Here is a 20,262-nt window from a genome sequence, read left to right on the forward strand (position 1 = left end):
AACCCGGCCGCGCCGCGTCTTGGCGGGGGTGACCGCTATTCCACGGCCGCCCCCGCGGAGAAGTTGCTCTATTGGCGTCTTGCGTCTGTTTGCAGGGGTGGAGGAGGGTGGGCTGGTGCCAGGCTGCTGCTCCGGGAGGGGGCGGGGGCCCCCGCGTGTCCTCCGAGCGCGCACTCCTCCGTCCCCTTCTTACGCACTAGCGCGCACTCGCCCCCAAAATTGGCACCCTGGAGGTGCCCAGCAACCCCGCAGCCAAGTTTTATGCTTTATTAGATTGCATGTTTGAGCTTTAAAAAACAGGCATCTGTCCTCTTCAGGGTATTTATTTCCTTCGCTGTTGAGAAGTAACGGAGTCTGTTGCTCCCAAATTTCCAGGGACGTGCCTGTCAGATGTGCAGAGGTTTGGCAGCGACTTGGTTTTTAAAAAGATGCTATTAGGAAATCCCCTCACTAGTGAGATAATTGAAATTTGAGTTTGTTTGCAGCGTCCGTTTTATTTGATCCAATTAAAAATACATAAGCAGGCACTTATATTTGTGTACATAAAGTGTTCCTAGTTCCAGTTATGACTGATGGGACTGTGGTTTCGATAGTAAGGGATCTAATAAGGCAGTATAATTCAATTTTGAACTTGTAGGCCCATGTGCTCCAAATTAGGGTTTATGTACCATTAGTAATCTGGCCAAGGATTTTAGCGAGTCCTTGGCATCTCCAGGCATCTTGGGGGCTGTGTGTGGGCATTATTCTCCCCCTCCCCCAAGACTACCCTTTTCCGGTATAAACAGGTCCATGAACAGAGAAAATACATACTTTTTTTTTTTTTTTTTTACAATTTTTAGAATGTCTGCACTATTGCCTGAAATTTTATTGTTTCTCAAAAACTGTAGAGGAATACCATCCTAGTAGGCCCCAAATTTTGACAATCTTGGTAGGGATACATTTGTGGCCCTTAGAAAAGTCCGGACAGGAACCATTCTGCGGTCCGGAGGCTGAGTTGTCTTTCTTATTGCGGATGTGTACTCATTAACTGCATGACACCACAGAGTTTGTTGGTAAGCCAAATTGGAAGATCAGGTTGGCAAACTCAGGGAGATAGTTTTGGTGAACTTTGTGGCTCTCTGTCGATAGAAAGGAGGTTTGAGATTCATGTGTGATAACATGATTAGGCATGAATCGTCAAGTAACATGGTTTATGCCAACCAGAACAGGTGGTTTCATATAAGTCATGCATGACTGTAACCGCAGGCCTGGGAAAATGTGGAGTGATAAAATTATTAGTTTTGGACTGCTTTCTGTACCGGGGCAATTTCCAAGATGAATTATGATGAATTATTTAAACATTTCTTTTTTTATTAATGGGCTATTAAAAGCTATCCTCTATAATTTTCCCCCCTCCGTTTTGCTAACTTTGCAATCTCCCTTATAGTAACTAGACTATGATACTGTTCCTTCTGTAGTCTGGCTATGGCAAGTAAATCTAGACCTTTTGTGAAATTAATTGTGTCTTATCGTGGTATCACAGTCTGCCTGGAGTCACATCTTCTATACTGCAGTTATTTCTTTGCTTTTTACATTTAGCTCTTTTGTTGTTATAACACTGAAAACTCTTTCAGTGTGATCACTTTTACCACAAATTGTTAATATTCTCTTTATAATTATTTTTATCATTTATTATTAGTAGAGCTGGAAGTTCTCTGAACTCTTCAGTATAATACTTCATGCGAACCACACAAGAAGTTTAAAGGCCAGTTCTAAGTGAAATGGGGAAGCCATGACTAACACCACTGCATTCCTGGAAAATCCTTTGGCTGTTAGTTTTTTGTATTTTGTAATTTACTTTTTTTTTTATAACTACTTTAAATACCAAAGAAATTCTGAAGTAGAATTATATCGCTTTAGAAACCAGATCTCATTTGTGACTGTTGCCATTATATTACAGGAAACCTATCAGAAAGACAGGCCCTTGGGCTACTGTGTCTTGGAAGTCTCTGATTTATAGAAGCTTCAAAGGAGTTTTTTGGTTTTCTTGAACCCAAGCAGAGTTTATGGTTATGTCTTCCTGTGTTAAACCAGGAGGGAAACTGGTTTCACATCCTCAGGCTTATTTTTCAACTTTTATGGAAAGACTTTGTATTAGTTATGACCAAATGGAGTCACAGTGGACCACTCATGTTCTGAATCCTTTCAAACAGGTTTTAGGATTCAAGGATTCTACCTGGAAAAGTATCTTTGGTATATGACAATGACAGCAATTAGGATAGTGACGGTATCCAAATCAATTGAGGTGACTGACTATTCTCTCCTTCCCTCTTCTTCCCCAGTATAGCAAGGCTTAAAATAGTTTTATTTTTAATAAATATTTAGTGGTTCTCTTTATACTTCCATTCCTCATACAAAGCTTTAGTTTAATTTTGTGGAAGAGCTACAGTGAATTTCATGGTACTTGCCTGAATTCTCTAGTACCAAGTTACAATGGTAGTCCCCCTATATCCACATGGCTATATTCCAAGACCCCCAGCGGATGCCTGAAACCAAAAATAGTACCAAACCCTATATGTACAGTTGACCCTTGAACAACATGGGGTTAGGGGTGCTGAACATCTATGCAGTTGAAAATCCACATATAACTTCGACTCCCCAATAACTTAACTAATAGCCTACTGTTGACCGGAAGCCTTAGTGATAACATAAACAGTCTAATGACACATATTTTGTACTCTATATGTATCACAGTAAAGTAATCTTGAGAAAAGATGTTAATAAGAAAATCCTAAGAGAAAATACAAATAGAGGCTGAAAAAAATCTGTGTCTGAAACAGCGCCGTCCAAATCTGTATTGTTCATGAATCAACTATACTATGTTTTTTCCTATACATACATACCTGTGGTGATTGAATTTATAAAATTGGTGCAGTAAGAGATGAACAACAAAAATAAAATAGAACAATTATAGCAATATACTGTAGTAATGTAATCTCTCCCAAAATATCTTATTGTACTATACTAACCCTTTTGATGATGTGATGATTTAATGCCTGTATGATCTGATGAAGTGAGTTGAATGATGTAAGCATTGCAACAGTGTTAGGCTACTATAAGGTATAAGAGTTACTTGAACACAAGTACTGCGATACCAAGACAGTGTCTCTGATAACTCAGATGGCTACTAAGTGACTAACAGGTGGATAGTGTATAGAGCGTGGATAGACTGGACAAAGGGATGATTCATATCCCCATGGGACAGAGCAGAATGGTGTGAAATTTTTATTATACTACTCGGAAGAGTGCGCAATGTAGACTTATGAATTGTTTATTTCTGGAAAGTTCTCTTTCATATTTTGGACTATGATTGGCTGTGGGTAACTTGAAACCGCAGAAAGTAAAACCGTGGATAAAGAGGGGCTACTGTATATTGAAAACTCTTTGAAATACATAAAATAATAGCTAGGGCTTAGATATCTGTTCCCTAGAGAACATTTTTGTTTGCAGAAGAATGTGACATAATTGTGAAGGAAGCAAAAAAAGGAGCATTGAATGATTACCTGGTGTGTGTTGAGCACTCAGCCAGGTATTGGGACTAGAGATGAAAAACTATTCCTGTTTTCAAGGCCACTTGGTGAGTCTGTCATGTTTTAGTGGTATAGTGCTAGGTAAAGTAACATACCTTGTCTTCGTTCTTCTATGCACACATCCATTTTTACTTTTTCATTTAAAGAATTTGTCACTGAAAAGGCATATTGGAATATAGTGTGGGCACCCTTTTCTCCCCTTGTCTCTACATTGTAGGAATGGTCTTCCTAGGACTTAGGAGTTCAGGTGTAGCTGGTACAGTAATAACCATGAAATGCAGAAGGAGAGTGCAGTCACTTTTTCCTTGCCAATATATTCTTTTCTTTAGTTCATTCTGTGCAGGCATTGATACCCCCATGAGAAATTGTTACTTATATAAAACTCTCAAAGGCAGTAAAATGATTATTTAATATCCATCCCTGTTCTCATTTCTGAACTAAATTATTTGCATAAAATGCAGAGAAAAATATTTATTTTTGCTCATAGTACCTGTATTAGTTGGTTTCTATAGTTTTTAATAGTGATTCTTTACATCATCCTAAATTTATTCCTTATGTCACTTGCCATTATTGGGACTTTTAGAATCTTTGATAGTGTATATGACATAAATAGCTCCTATTTTGAGGATTTTAAAAAAATTGATAAATCTTTTTTCTTTTTTCTTTTTTATTAAATCTTTATTGTTCAGATTACATAAAATTTTTAGCAAGGAAACCACTAATTTTTCAGTAGACTCCCATTGTGCTTTTTATTTCAGAAGAGAACATACCAAGACATAAGACAGTATTTGAAAATTTCAAGAAAACTGGAAAGTAGAATTTTAAGATAACTTCAGGAAATGAATTGAAACAACTACAAAGTGATGGACACATATTTGAACTTTCTAAATAAGTAAAGAGAGTCTTTAATTTTTCTGCTCCTTTATTAAAATTCTATGGAGAGTATTCATTGATCTAATATAGTATTTTCTCAGTAAATTTATATATATACTAGAGGCCCAGTGCACGAAATCGTGCACGGGTAAGGTCCCTAGGCCTGCCCTGCAATCAGGGCCATAGGCGGTTTGCAGGCTGGCCACTCCCCTGATCAGGGTGGGGATCCCTGCTGGGGGGCAGGGCCGGCTGGAGCAAGGGGCTGCAGTCATTCTGGTCTCTGGTCATTCTGGTCATTCTGCCGTTTTGGTCTCTGGGCTTTTATTATATAGGATACATATTATTGATTTTAGAGTGAGGAAGGGAGAGAGAGAGAATCATTGAGTGTAAGTGAGAGAAACATGGATTGAACCTGCAACCTGGTTATGTGCCCTGACTGGAAGCCAAATCCACCATCTTTTGGTGTACGGGATGACACTTCAACTAACTAAGCCACACCAGCCAGGGATCTCAAAATTTTTAATATGCTTTGGATTATCTTGTATACCATGTGACCAAGATATTTTATTTTTGGAATCTCTATTCTTTTTATTCACAGCCGTGGGCAAACTACGGCCCGCGGGGTTTGAAATGAATAAAACTAAAAAAAAAAAAAGAGCGTACCCTTTTATGTAAATTCTATGGAGAGTGTTCATTGATCTAATATAGTATTTTCTCAGTAAATTTATATATATACTAGAGGCCCAGTGCACGAAATCATGCACAGGTAAGGTCCCTAGGCCTGCCCTGCGATCAGGGCCATAGGCGGTTTGCAGGCTGGCCACGCCCCTGATCAGAGTGGGGAGCCCCGCTGGGGGGCAGGGCCTGCTGGAGCGAGGGGCTGCAGTCATTCTGGTCTCTGGTCATTCTGGTCATTCAGCCGTTTTGGTCTCTGGGCTTTTATTATATAGGATACAAATTATTGATTTTAGAGTGAGGAAGGGAGAGAGAGAGAATCATTGAGTGTAAGTGAGAGAAACATGGATTGAACCTGCAACCTGGTTATGTGCCCTGACTGGAAGCCAAATCCACCATCTTTTGGTGTACGGGATGACACTTCAACTAACTAAGCCACACCAGCCAGGGATCTCAAAATTTTTAATATGCTTTGGATTATCTTGTATACCATGTGACCAAGATATTTTATTTTTGGAATCTCTATTCTTTTTATTCACAGCCGTGGGCAAACTACGGCCCGCGGGGTTTGAAATGAATAAAACTAAAAAAAAAAAAAGAGCGTACCCTTTTATGTAATGATGTTTACTTTGAATTTATATTAGTTCACACAAACACTCCATCCATGCTTTTGTTCCGGCCCTCCGGTCCAGTTTAAGAACCCATTGTGGCCCTCGAGTCAAAAAGTTTGCCCACCCCTGGGTTAAAAGAAGGTCTAACTACTGTGGTAACATTGACCTTTAGTTCTTACCTATTTAGATTGAGACTTTTTATCCTGGGCTTCATGGAACCCTAGAGTGTCTTTGGTCTGTGAACTCCCCTAAATGGTATGCAAAATTTTGTTTGTGTGTGCACTTTTATGTGAAGAGAATCTTTGCTTTTTAGGATCTTAGAGGGGTTTGTGACTCCTACTCTCCAGTCCTCTCCCCCATCTCTTCTCACTCACATGCAAAAACAATAAGGATCATTGACTTAGGTTATCTCAGAATATTGGTTTTGTGTGACCATAGTGTTTTGCCTGGAGCCTGACTTCTTTTTTCCCCCTTTAGCAGGACCTGTAGTCTCAGTCTGGATCAGTTGGCCTGGGCTTGGGGAAATACTTCTGCAACCCTCCTGGCAGCATCCAGACAAGGATCCTCCCCAGAATTCTCCCTTGCCTTGTTATACTTAGGAAGCTGTTCCACACTCTTGCCCATGCAGCCTGATGTGGAAAGGTTGAAGCGGGAGGCATGAGGGCAATTGCAAGACAGTCTAGCGGGTCCTGGGCCTCACTTTCAGCCATCTGCCTCTGCAGATGGGACTGGAGGGGTGGCCATGGCAGAAGCTCCTGACATTTTCTTGCTTTGAGTACTACTTTTTATTCATTCTGTTACTCTTTATTCAATATGTTGGGAGGAAAAGAGTTTTCTTTCATACACTGTAAGAGGAGCAATTAAAAAGAATCCCTCCATTTTTGTATTCTCCAGACTTTGTATGAGATACTTTGCAACTTCTTTTTTTAAGTAAATCTTTATTGTTGAAAGTATTACATATGTCCCTTTTCCTCCCATTACCCCTCCCACCCCAACCCCCCAGCAACTTTTCTTTTAATGTGCATTTAAGTGGAATTTATCTTAATATAAACTCTAGTTGCGTGTATAACCTTATTTTACATGCATATCTGTCAAGTTCTATTGAACTAGCTGTTACTATAGGAAAAAGGATCACATATTAAAGTTCTCTGAACCTTATTTTATAATTTACTTAATTAAAAGTCAAGTAAATTGGCAAAGCAAAATTCTAGAGCGACAAGAAAATCCTAAGATTAGTGTCTCTAGGAAGTGGTTGAACTTGAAGTTACCCTGAAGATTTTCGTAAAAGTCCATTTGTGGGGCTAGACCAGAAGTTGAAAAATCTGTTTGACTTGATAGTAAATTGGGGAAATCACCTAAGCGTCAGGCAGTTCCTTCCCGAAGTGTGCCTGGTAAAGAAGTGTACCTGGACTCTTTATTTTGGCTTCAAGGAAACCATCAGTATGCTAAGAAATCTTTTGCAAGACTATGTCTGATAAACTAGATTCAGATTTTATTGACTGAAAGAAATTTTACGTAATTTAACAGGGATTTTATTAAAGTTCATTGTGTATTTTGGCATAACACCTCTTGCAATGTTAGCAGCCTAAATTCAACCACGGGTTAGCATGAAAAAGTCAAGCCATCATGCATGTTTTACCGTGTGACAGAATTGGATCAAATTATAACTGATGATGCCATCAGATTGCTTCTATAAGCAAACCCTGAATAGTGTCATTTTAAGGGACTCAAGGGTATTCTGCATAATGTAATTAACAGTTGTGCCTTGAGTTGTAAAAATCCACTGAGGAAATGATAGAGGGTATGAAAGATACCATTAATGACCAGCTTCAGAAAGATTATTGTAAAAATGTAAAATAAGCTCTCTTAGGTCTGGGCTACTCAAAGTTAGTCCGCAGATCTGTGCAGGTCTATGGACTGTTTGTGACCTGTCTATGACGGGTAAGTCCAGAACTTGAAAGGAAGCATTTAGATCAGTGGTTCTCAACCGGTGGGTCGCGACCATCGGAAAACACATATAGCATATCAGATATTTACATTACGATTCATAACAGTAGCAAAATTACAGTTATGAAGTAGCAACGAAAATAATTTTATGGTTGGGGTCACCACAACATGAGGAACTGTATTAAAGGGTTGCGGCATTAGGAAGGTTGAGAACCATTGATTTAGATGCTTTTGTAGCAGTTTTTAGAAAAAGAATTTTTCTGTTGAATCTAATAATAAAGAATGTAAGTTTATAGTGTAGTCCTTGTTTAAAAAATATTTTTTTCTGGTAATTCATTTTTCTAGTATTTTAAAGTATTGGTCCACGATGGATTGGGAAAAAGCAAAAACTAGTCCTTCATTAAAGAGTACACTACTCAGGATGATAGGCAACATTAGTATTATCTTGGAGCTTGTTAGACATGGGAATTTTTGGCCCCAATCCCAGACTGACTGAAATAAACTACCTTGACTGGGGACCCAGTAATTTGTGTTATAACAAGCTGTCCTGGTGATTTTTGTGCACATTAAAATTTGCGAAAGTGTTCTAGATCAGCACTGTCCAGCAGAACTTCATGATGTGATGGAACATGTCCTATGTCTGTGTGGGGCCTGTTAGTTACATGTAGCTTCTGAGCCCTCAAAATGTGGATAGTATGAGTGAGGGACAGAATTTTAAATTTTATTTACTATTAGTTAATTTAATTTAAATAGCCACATATGGCTAGTGGCATTGGCATTTGATAGCAAAACTCTAGACCAGCCGTGGGCAAACTACGGCCCCGCCGGATCCGGCCCGTTTGAAATGAATAAAACTAAAAAAAAAAAAAAGACCGTACCCTTTTATGTAATGATGTTTACTTTGAATTTATATTAGTTCACACAAACACTCCATCCATGCTTTTGTTCCGGCCCCCCGGTCCAGTTTAAGAACCCATTGTGGCCCTTGAGTCAAAAAGTTTGCCCACCCCTGCTCTAGACCCTTTAGCTGCCTCACAACCTTTTCTAGGGGTGGGGGAAGTAGAATTTTTCCTTCATTTAGAAAGGAAAATACATTATAGGACAAGACTACTCTTTAGCCTAAAATGAGACTAAGCAAATCATTTAATAAAATTTGGCACTGTATACCCATTTATATTTACCTATTTATTTTTATCTGAAAGTTGATTTGATGTTAAGAAAATAGTAGGATCAAAAAATAAATTTAGATCTGTGCCTTGTAAGGTTTTGCAAATAGCAAAGCTGTTCCAGTGACCCCTTCATGGCTGTGACTAACGTGCATGATGTCTTTCAACATGATTTCTGAAGCTTTTTTTCTTTCGTATAAAGATTTAAGAGAGGCAGCTGTTAAAGGCAATACTGTATTTTTCAGTTCTCAGTATAAAACACTGGTTATTGAGGGTTCTCATTTCTTTAGACTAGTTAATGGAGATTTTTCTATGTAAAGTATTTCTGGTTTTTCAACTTACTTAGAGGATGGTTTTTCAGTTTATAAAAGTAATCTTTGTTTTTAATATTCTTGAAGGCTCCCTAGAAAGATTGTCCCCAAATATTTAAAAATTGATTCATTAAAAGAAAGGTTTTTTTTTTGTTTGTTTTTTTTACTCATTCAGGGTTGTTTATGATTCCCTGCCTCCAGCCCCATCTTCCTGTAATTCAGTTTTTAAACTCTTAAAAATCAAGGGTAACAATGATTCCAACATATTGTTCAATATCCATTTCAAAATTGGAAATTATTTTGTGATTGACAAGTAGAATGAAACATGGCCATAGAAATAAATGAAGTGCTGGCCAGCATAACTTGCTGTTTAGCATGTTGGCCTGTGCACCAGAGGGTCACCCGTTTGATTCCCTCTCAAGGGCATGTACCTACCTGGGTTGTAGGTTTGATCCCCATCCACAATGGGGGCGTGTGTGGGTGGCAGCCAATTGATGTGTCTCACATTGATGCCTCTCTCTTTTCTTTTTTTTTTTTCTCTCTCTCTCCCCCTCTCCCTGTCCCCCAACCTGCTCTGTTCCACTCTCTCTAAAAATTAGTGAAAAAATGTCCTCACTCCTCGGGAGAGGATTAAAAAGGAAAAAAGAATGGAAAATGAAGATCCACATGTGGAATCTTAGCTTTTTAAGATTCTGTTCAGGCATAATAAGATGAATCTTTCTAATCATACCATAATTTTATTAAATATATTTGCCAGGCTTTAGGTTTTCAAGCAGGAGATTGTTAGTCACTTAGGCAGTGACTCTTGAAGCATGAGAGGCAGTAAGGGGTCCCAATGTGCTCTATATACTCATAGAATGTTGGGATCGGAAGGCTTCTTAAAGATCATGGATAGGGCTGCAGGAATAGCAAAATTATTAATGCAGCAGTGTCTGTTGCTTTGTTGTAATGATAGTCTTATATGCTCAGACATGGTTGTCTGGGCAGAGGCTTCTGTTTAACCGAAAATGACACAATTATCACTGATTGGGGGCTTATTGTTTTGTAACATGCTTTGGGCTCTTTTGTTTGACTTTCTCCCAAGGGATTCTAGGGATATATTTGGATTATTGCGTTGGGGTCTTACGGGCCTGGAAAACCCGATCTGTTGGGTTTGAAATCTGATAGTTGACAGATCCTAAGCTTAGAAGGTTTGGAAGTTCCTTGCTTCAAGTTTGTACCTATCACTGTCACTGGTTCCCATAGCTGTGGCTGGAATGTGGTATGAGATGTTACTAGAAGATGGATTTCATAAGCCATTCCCCAGTATCAGTCTCCTTATTTATACATGATAGACTCTATTCACTCCTCTGTGCTCTGACTGCAACATTTCATGCTAGCAGGACTCTCCTTGGATACTCTGACTTTCTGCCATGTTCACTCTTGAAAAAAAGTTTTGTTGCCACCATTATAGGTGTGGTCGTGGCAGTTATTTCTGGTTCAAGATTTAAGCATTATCAGGTTTCACACAATTCAGCGTATTAACTAGGTTCTTCTAAGTCAAAGCCTCTTTCTAGCTTCTCAGAATTGCAGAAGAGTAGAGTGGGAAGGGACTTAGAGGCCATCTAGTCCAATTATGGATGATGCACAGAGTCCTAGTCATGTAAATATTTTTTGATGCCATGAGTTGCTTTATGGCCAAGTCAGGATTCGAATTCGACTCTTTCCCTAACTGTTGGTTAGGGTCCTGAAAACCCATATAGAAGAATTTCCCTTAAGAACTTTTGGGGAAAATATGGGGGAGGAGTGTTCTGAGATTAGAAATAAATATGTGAAAATCTACATAATCCTTTTTTATGTTCTTAAAAATAAAATAAAGATAATTATTAATGAAATTTTGCATGTCTTAAATGAGTAAGAATGAGTGGTACTATTTTGGTAACTCTTGTTTACTAGAAACATTTTGGCATGTCCTTCCCTCTTGGTAGCTCTGTTTACTATGTTTGGCTTACTAGAAACTTTTGGCATGTCTCTCTATGATATCATGGTGAAATTCACCTTTGCTTTATTACAAATAACATGCATGATAAATTTTTTCACATCTGCACAGCTTTATGACTTAGGGTTATTAGAATAGTTTTTTTCCCAGACCCCCTCAATAATCATGATAATAATAATAGCAGCTATGCCAGGTATGGTCGTCAGCGCTTTCATGATGTGGTCGTCATTAGGACCATTCACCAATATTCTCTTTCTTCTAGGTACATTGTCAGACTGCATTTGTCCATCACCTTGAAGTTGAGCATGGCTGTGTGACTGCTTTGGACATCATTTCCACTCAAATTTCAATATCCAAAGCAGAGTGGAAATGATGTGAGACACTTTGAGGCAGATACCTTTTTTTTTTTCTGAAAGAAATCTGCAATGTTTATGTAATGTAAGCAAGTAAGCCAGTGCTTTAAACCACTAAGGCAGTGGTTCTCAACCTTCTGGCCCTTTATATACAGTTCCTCATGTTGTGACCCAACCATAAAATTATTTTCATTGCTACTTCATAACTTTAATGTTGCTACTGCTATGAATCGTAATGTAAATATATGATATGCAGGATGGTCTTAGGCAACCCCTGTGAAAGGGTCGTTCGACCCACAGGTTGAGAACCGCTGAACTAAGGTTTTTGTTTGTTTTGGTTAATCCTCATCCGAAGTATTTCTTTCCATTGAGTTTTAGAGAGAGTAAAAGGAGGGAGGGGAAAGAGAGAGACAGAGAGAGAGAGAGAGAGAGAAGGAGGGAGAGACAGAGAGAGAAACATCGATGTGAGAGAGAGACATAAATTGGTTACCACCCTGTGTGCACCCTGACCAGGGCCAGGGATCGAAACTGCAACCCAGTACATGCTCTTGATCAGAAATCGAACCTGCAACCCTTCAGTGCATGGTGCTAAGGCTCTAACCGCTGAGCATATCAGCCAGGGTGCCACTGAGTTTTTAAAATGGAGTTTTAACTGCACATAGCCAAGCCATCCTGATGAATGTATATGGATTATTACTGGTTATGCTCATGGCTAAGTGCTGATACTAAGCCCATTCAACAGTTGAGTAAATAAGACAGGAGTTAAGTTGTCTGTAATTGCAGAACTAGTAACCCAGGCAGTTTGAGCCCTGCATTCTTAAGCACTAGAGTTTGCTGTCATTCTCTATGCTGTGCTATCTCAGTACCCACTATTATATACAGACTATGGACTCTGCCCATGATAAGTTCATGCCAAAGCTTACACTTAACTCTGTTTCATCCCTTCCTTCAGATACCCTTAAAGTTCTAGTCTCAAGGGTGATTGTCTCTTATTAGCCCTTGTCTTTCCCAATCTTATACTGCAAAGGTCTCCATTTCTTTTATATTACCTGTTACTACTTTTACTGTCCTCTGGAATTCCATCTTTCATGTGATGAGGGTACTTTTTTGCCTTAAATGCCTTCACATCTCTAATATTCTAAGTAAATTTCTCAGAAGGCCGCCTTTAGGGTTATGAATAGGAGGCTACCCAGCAACCATGAAGGCATTACAACTAGTGGTTAAATGCATGAATTCTGCAACCAGACCTGGGTTTGAATCTTTGATCTGCCACTTCAGTGGCTGTGTGAACGTCTTTATGTCTAAGTTTGCTCATCTGCAAAATGGAGATAAATAACAATACCTATCTCATATGGTTGTTTTGAGGATTAAATGAGTTCACTTATGTAAAGCCTTGGAATATACCTGACACATTATAATATGGTATAGGTGTTGCATATTTTATTTTATTTATTTTTTTAAGTGTTGGATATTTTAAAGAATCAGGTACTATAGAACCATGATGAACGGAGATAGGTCATTATTGATCTTAATCTTTCTGATGTTAATATGACAATATTAAAGGTTTAATATCACCTTTAATTTAATTTTTCCTTTTATTCAACAGGGATTACTGAAAAACTCTACAAGACACTATGCTCTGGAAGCCTGGAAGCTGAAGGGCGTGAGGGGGGGGCGGGGGGGAATGACCTAGAGCTTGCCCTCAAAGAATTTACAGTATAAAGGGGGAGATAAGATATACTTGTACACAAATAATTTTGCTATTACAATGTAGTCTGTAAAAGTGTTATAAGACAAGAATGATAAAGGGAGTTCAGAAAAAGGAGAGTTGGGGAGTCAGAAAGCCTTAGAGTCAGATAGGACATTTGTTAGCGTTTGGGAGGATAGGCAGGATTTGGATGTGTGGAGACTGAGGTTGGCTTCCTAAGTGAAAGGGAGCATTAGAGCAGAAGCCCATAATAAATATGTTCATTTACCCTTTCAGCAAATATATATTGGTGCTAGGCACTGATATAAACCCTGGGACAGACAACAAACAAAAGGAACAAAAGGAAATTCCTGCTCTCATGGAGCTTATGTTCTAGTGCAGCGGTTCTCAACCTGTGGGTCGCGACCCCTTTGGGGGTCAAATGACCCTTTCACAGGGGTCACCTAAGACCATCGGAAAACACATATATAATTACATATTGTTTTTGTGATTAATCACTATGCTTTCATTATTTTCAATGTGTAACAATGAAAATACATCCTGCATATCAGATATTTACATTACGATTCATAACAGTAGCAAAATTACAGTTATGAAGTAGCAACGAAAATAGTTTTATGGTTGGGGGTCACCACAACATGAGGAACTGTATTATAGGGTCGCGGCATTAGGAAGGTTGAGAACCACTGTTCTAGTGAGTATTTGAATATGCAAAACCATAATGTATCAAATGGTGATAAGACTTAGAAGAAAAATAAAGCAGGATAATGAGACAGAGTAGATTTATATAACTAAGAAAAGCATGCTTAATTTCTAAAAAAATTTTAGGGTATCTTTTGAGGAAACCCAAGGCACAGCTAAATGGCTTTATCCCTAGCTCATAGTTTTCTGCCCCTTGCTCTTGGCCTAGCTAGGTATTTTCCTTCTTTTGAGACTTGAGAACAAGTCCCAGTGTCATCATGGGGCCTTCCCCCTGTATATCTGCCAGAAGCACTCTCTTTCCTCTACACTTCTGAGTCAGATTTTGTCTCTATAACTAATTTGCATTTCATATTAAACTGCCTTTTTCTTTTCTCATGTTACTTGTTTATTCCACAGTATGTGATAGCTATTTATTTAGTAAATAATTATTGAACTTTCATTTTGTTTCAGCATTACTGGGCATTGAGAACTTGAAGATAAATGCACTTGATCTCTGTTCTTGAGGAATGCACAGTTTATTAGTAGAGATAGAAATGTAAACTGCTATTACAATGTCAAATTCCAGCTATGTAGAAAGTTTTGTTCGAAAATAAGAGGGAGCAACCATTTACCCAGGGGAGTTGGTTAAGGCTTTGGAAAGGAAGAAACTTTAAATTGCTTTTTGAAAGTTGATTTGGAGTTTCATAATCAGAGACTGGGAGTAGTGTTTGAGTTAGAGTCTCATGCATAGGAAGTATTCCGCGAACAGATGGAGGCAAATGGTAAGTTCATTGTGGCTGGAGTATAATGGAGAGCTGTGGAATTGTGGTGGGCGATGGGGCTGGAGAAGTAGGTGGGAGACATTGCAAGGCTTTGAAGGTCATGGTAAGGAGTTTAGAGTTGTTTTGCCATCGAGGAGTCATTAGAGGTTTTAATGCAAGAGAGTAGATTGTATTCTATACTCGGCCAGCTGAAGTTGGTTTATAACAGTGATGCTCAAACTCTGCTGCATATTAGAAGTGAGAACTTTAGCCCTAGCCGGTTTGGCTCAGTGGATAGAATGTAGGCCTGAGAACCAAAGGTCCTGGGTTCGATTCCAGTTCAAGGGCACATACCTCAGTTGCAGGCTTCTCCCTGGCCCAGCCCCTGTTCAGAGCGTGTGTAGGAAGCAATCAATCGATGTGATATTTCTCTCTGTATTTCCCTCTCTCTTCCACTCTCTCTAAAAATCAATGGAGCCCGGCCGGCTTGGCTCTGTGGTTGAGCATTGACTTATGAACCAGGAGGTCCTGAGTTCAATTTCTGGTCAGGGCACATGCCCGGGTTGCAGGCTCAGTCCCCAGTAAGGCGTGCAGGAGGCAGCCAATCAATGATTCTCTCTTATCATTGATGTCCCTCCCTCCCTCCTTCCTTCCCTGAAATCAATCCTATCTAATAAAGAGGGAATATGCTAATTGACCCTCATTCCGTCACAAAGATGGCAGCGCCCACAGCCAATAAGGAGGGAATATGCTAATTGACTGCCATGCCCTCAAAGATGGTGGTGCCCACAGCCACAAGATGGCAGTGCCCAGTCCCCTCAGCCCTGCCAGGGTGGTAGACGCATGGCAAGGCTGGGCCCGCCCCCAGGCAGGCCTGGTCGCGCGCCTGCCTCCAGAGTCCCCCAGTCCCCTCAGCCCCCCAGTCGCCCAGGGCCGGCCCGAGGTGCAGGCAAGCCTTGGATGGCGGCTGCCCAGCTGCCCAGGGCTGCCCGAGGCTCAGGTAACTAGGGGCGGTTGAGGCTTGTGCTGCTGGCAGTGGCAGCAGCAGAGATGTTATAGGGCCATTGCCTTCCCCTGAATGCCGGGTTGCCTCCCGCCCCTGAGGGCTCCCGGACTGTGAGAGGGGGCAGGCCAGGCTGAGGGACCCCTGTCCAGTGCATGAATTTTCATGCACCGGGCCTCTAGTAAATAATATTTTTAAAAAATCAATGGAAAAATGTCCTCAGATGAGTATTAAAAAAAAAAAAGAATTGAGAGCTTTAAAAAATACCAGTGCCCAGGCTCCACACAATAAAATCAGATTCTCTGGAGGAGAGACCTAGATATTGGATTTTTTATGACTACCTCAGCTGATTCCATTGTGCACCCAAGTTTGAGGACTGGTGGTCCGTGAGGTCTGAAAGGTTGGCAACTGCTGGTTTAAGGAAACCTAGAGGTCTGATGGCAGGGTAATGAATTCCGAGGTTACTGCAGTGGCCTGGCTAGGATTTAAATCTTTGAATTGAGGCATTGGAAGTGGAGACAAGGGAAGATGGAGCCATTATTATTATTATTATTTTAAAAATATATTTTTATTTAAGCCCACAAATAAAACTGCTCTGGTGGCAATCAAAGGGCTTGCCTTCCAGGAAGGTGAAATGGGCATCTTCGTTCTATGATTTGTGGTGCCATCATCCCTTCTCCCTTCTAAAATAAGAACGTGATTGTGGGGTCGGAGTGGAGGAAAGGAAGATTAATTTAATGTTAGATAGTAGAGCCTGAAATTCTTGAAATCCGAATTACTTCATTGGATTTATCCATAAGAATATTTGAGAGAGTGACTATAGAGATCTGTGTGTTTGATTAATTTACTGTCATTAATCTGTTAAAAGGGGATAGAGTACTAAGGAAATGAAATGGGAAACTAACTTAGGGGGAATCAGCAGTGTAAAAATGGAAGCGAGTGGTGGAAAGGCCCAGAGAGTACATTTGGCCCCAGTACCAGTCAGGGCAGGAATATGATAGGACCAGATAAAACCCAGGCATCCTCATCCCATCCTAGAGCAGCAGAATAATTAGAGCAAACATTTATCAAGTGTTTGCTATATGCTAGGTACTAAGTGTTTTACATTTATTCTCTCATTTAACCCTTTAAAACTGTGGGAAGTTGTAGGTTGTGTTATTACCCCCCACACCCCACCCCCGTTTTGCTAATGAACAAATTGAGTCACAGAGAGGTAACAAAACTGTTTAGGGTCACATGATTACTTGTTCTTCCATATAATATAAGTGCAGGAACTTGGAGAGCCTGCCTTGAAGTGAATGAACCCACTGCTTCTGGGACTATGTCTGCTGTACCATACCTCTATCTTCTGGAGCAAAGCCTATCTGGCAGGTCCCATGATCTTCATTTAAGTCATTTAGTCTCTAGGTTGCTTCTCTGAAGTTCACTCTTAGAGGCTGGTGACTACAATACTAAAAATAACATTGTCCTGGAGAATATTTATAGTTTTTTTCACTCACTCTGCTTAAGTACAGACTACGCCTTATCTGGGAAATACTACTTATTTTAGGACTCTGTAGTTAGACATTTAAATGGTAGGGTTTGGTCGGTGGTAGTTCAACAGATATTTGCATACCTCCAAAGTACTCTGCCATGCACTTGGTGCTGGGGTGAGAGATGTGATTATAGTCTAGAAGTGTAAAAATGCCAAAATAAACATGATCAATATTTAAATTGCAGTGAAATAAAGTATACAGAACAATAAAAGGAACAGAGGCAGGTGCAAGGTTAAGAAGAACTTCCCAGAAGAGTTAACATCTGAATTAGGTTTTGAAGGATGAATAGGAATTTGCCAGGTAGGCGGCAGAATAACCTACACTAATAAAAGAGAAAGATGCAAATTTATCGTACCTTCGCAATGCCCACCAGCCAATCAGGAGTGAGTATGCAAATGAACCCAACAAAGATGGCGGGTTAATTTGCATGTGCAGGCGCTGAGCGGCCGGGGGCGGTGCGGAATGCCCCAGCCACTCCGGGCCTCTGGGCAGCGTGGGAAGGTGGAAAGGCGGCTCTGGGCCAGAGCGAAGGCAGTGCCGGCAGCGGGGGGAAGTAAGGCCCATTCTTGCCTGAATCTTCGTGCATCGGGCCTCTAGTTAAGTTATAATTGCTAGAGAGTTGGACAGAGGATTCCTTCTGATATTATTGCCAATGTGTTTAGATTCTTAATGTGGTAGAACAAGTTGTGAAATTTCCTTTTTTCCGCTAGTGTCTGAAAATGTCATTGGGATTCTGTGTCTCAGCAGTAGGGCTGGTCATGTAGGGATTTTGCTTTCGACCAGTTTTAGGAGGGAAAAATTGCTACCCATTTAGCACTTGCAGGCTTGCTGCAACTTGGGGCAGACATGAGTTTCCTGCTTATGTGGGAATGATAATGTTCCCTAGCCTAGCTCCAGTTTAAGACTTTGATTGCAATGCTTGCTGAGACTTTTCTTCTCTTATATGAAAAGAGTAGATTGATCATTGTTTTCAAAAGGTATTTAGGGCTCTGGCTAGTGTGGCTCAGTTGATTGAGTGTTGTACCATGCACCGAGTGGTTGCTGGTTCCATTCCCAGTCAGGGCACATGCCCAGGTTGCAGGCTCAATCCGCAGGAGGGGGCATGTAGGAGGCAGCCAATCAATATTTCTCTCCCTCTCCCTTCCTCTCTAAAAAAAAAATCAACGAGCCCTGACTGGTTTGGCTCAGTGGATAGAGCGTCGGCCTGCGGACTCAAGGGTCCCAGGTTCGAGTCCGGTCAAGGGCATGTAACTTGGTTGCGGGCACATCCCCAGTGGGGAGTGTGCAGGAGACAGCTGATCGATGTTTCTCTCTCATCGATGTTTCTAGCTCTCTATCCCTCTCCCTTCCTCTTTGTGAAAAATCAATAAAAATATTTTTTAAAAAATCAATGAAAACATTTTTTTTTAAAGGTATTTAGGCATTCAGCCACAAACGTTAATTGAGCACTGACTCTTTTGGATGGAGGGTAGGTTAGGACTGTAACATAGAAATTGGGTTTTTTAAGTATAACATACATTTAGCAAAGTAAAGTGGTTTTTTAAATATCTGTATATACCTTTGTAACCACCACCTTCAGATTAAGATAGAGAACAGTTCCAGCACCCTGGAAGGTTCTCTCATAACCCTTCTCTGAAAATACCCATATTCCATTTCCCCCTTTCTCCACCCCTCCCCACCTCCAAACACTATTCTGACTTCTGTCACCAAAGATTGGTTTTGCCTGTTCTTGAACTCTATTTAAATGGAATCATACAGAATATATGTTTTGTATCTGGCTTCTTTTACTCAACTTTTTGATTATGAGATTCATCCAGATAGTCAGGGAACACTGATTACCAGGCATACTGTTAGGAAGAGACCCAGAATAATCATATATGAGTTATGTCATTGAAATTTAGTATGAATTTATTGGTGGCATTCATTTATTCAGTACACATTTACAAGTACCATGCACCAGGTGAATTAAGATGAATAAGTTTCTGCCACCAAGGAGCTTTCAGGCTAATGAAGCAAATATCATTTTGGGAAGAATTTTTGGGGAAAACATTGATGTGTAAGTTTGACTGAAGTCTTAGGCTGGAGACATGGAAGATGACCACTTTAGCAAATGGTTATAATGTATCATTGTGTAGAAGGCAAGGAATGGAAGTGAATTTTGGTGATTGCTGTGTAGCTAAGGAAAAAGCATCCAGCAGTGTTTTATGAGGTTAGATAAAACTTTAGATGCTTATTATGAATGTGACATTCCCCCCTCCCCCCCCCCCCCCCCAGAGATGACTTTAGATGTTCCATTAAGCCATCAAAAATTTCCTAAGGGTGGCTTTAGATGCAGCATCTCTTTTTTAGTCAGGGCATTTTGTAGCAAAATGTGTTCCTGGTAGTATCAGTTTGCTGAGGCTGCTATAACAAAATACTAGGAACGGGGTGGCTTACACAGAAATTTATTTTCTTACAATTCAGGAGGCTAGAAGTTCATGATCAAGGTGGCAGGTTTGGTTTCTTCTGAAGCCTATCAGCTTGGCTTACAGTCTTTTCCACCTGTGTCCTCACTTGGTCTTTTCTGTGTGTTTGTGTCCTCATCTCTTCTTAAAAGGATACCAGCCATATCGGATTAGGGCCATCCCCAGTGACCCCACTTTAACTTAGTCACCTCTTTAAAGGCCTTATCTCCAAATACGTTCACATTTGAATTACTGGGAAATAGAGCTTTGCTTCAGCATATGAATTTGGGGGGAGGAGAGCACACAGTTCAGTTCATAATACCATGTTTCAAAACCTACCATAACATTGTTGGACTGTCTGAGGGTTGTTACCAGAGAAAAGCAGGGGCCACAATAAGGTCAAAATAAGCAGGTATCAGACCATTGTCTGGTGTGACCCTTGTGGGGGCTGGACTTGGTCTTAAAGTACCATCTCTGTGTTCATAGTGTGTCATCTGTGCACACACAAACCCATGAGCCTTTGGTAATATGTCTAACACTGTTAAGACTATGGTGTTTTATCCTCCTATATAATAAAAAGCTAATATGCAAATTGTCCCTTCGACCTGGAGTTTGACCAGGGGGTGGGGCCTGCCGGCCAACTGCCC

At 40.3% G+C, this 20,262-nt stretch overlaps 1 protein-coding gene across 1 annotated transcript in view; it reads left to right on the forward strand.

The window, feature by feature from the left end:
* Positions 1–20,262, forward strand: part of CHD6 (chromodomain helicase DNA binding protein 6) — a 174,960-nt gene that overhangs the window by 484 nt on the left and 154,214 nt on the right. The window lies entirely within an intron of this gene.

Source organism: Myotis brandtii, unplaced genomic scaffold, assembly GCF_000412655.1.
Source record: "Myotis brandtii unplaced genomic scaffold, ASM41265v1 scaffold333, whole genome shotgun sequence".
Taxonomy (NCBI): Eukaryota; Metazoa; Chordata; class Mammalia; order Chiroptera; family Vespertilionidae; genus Myotis; species Myotis brandtii.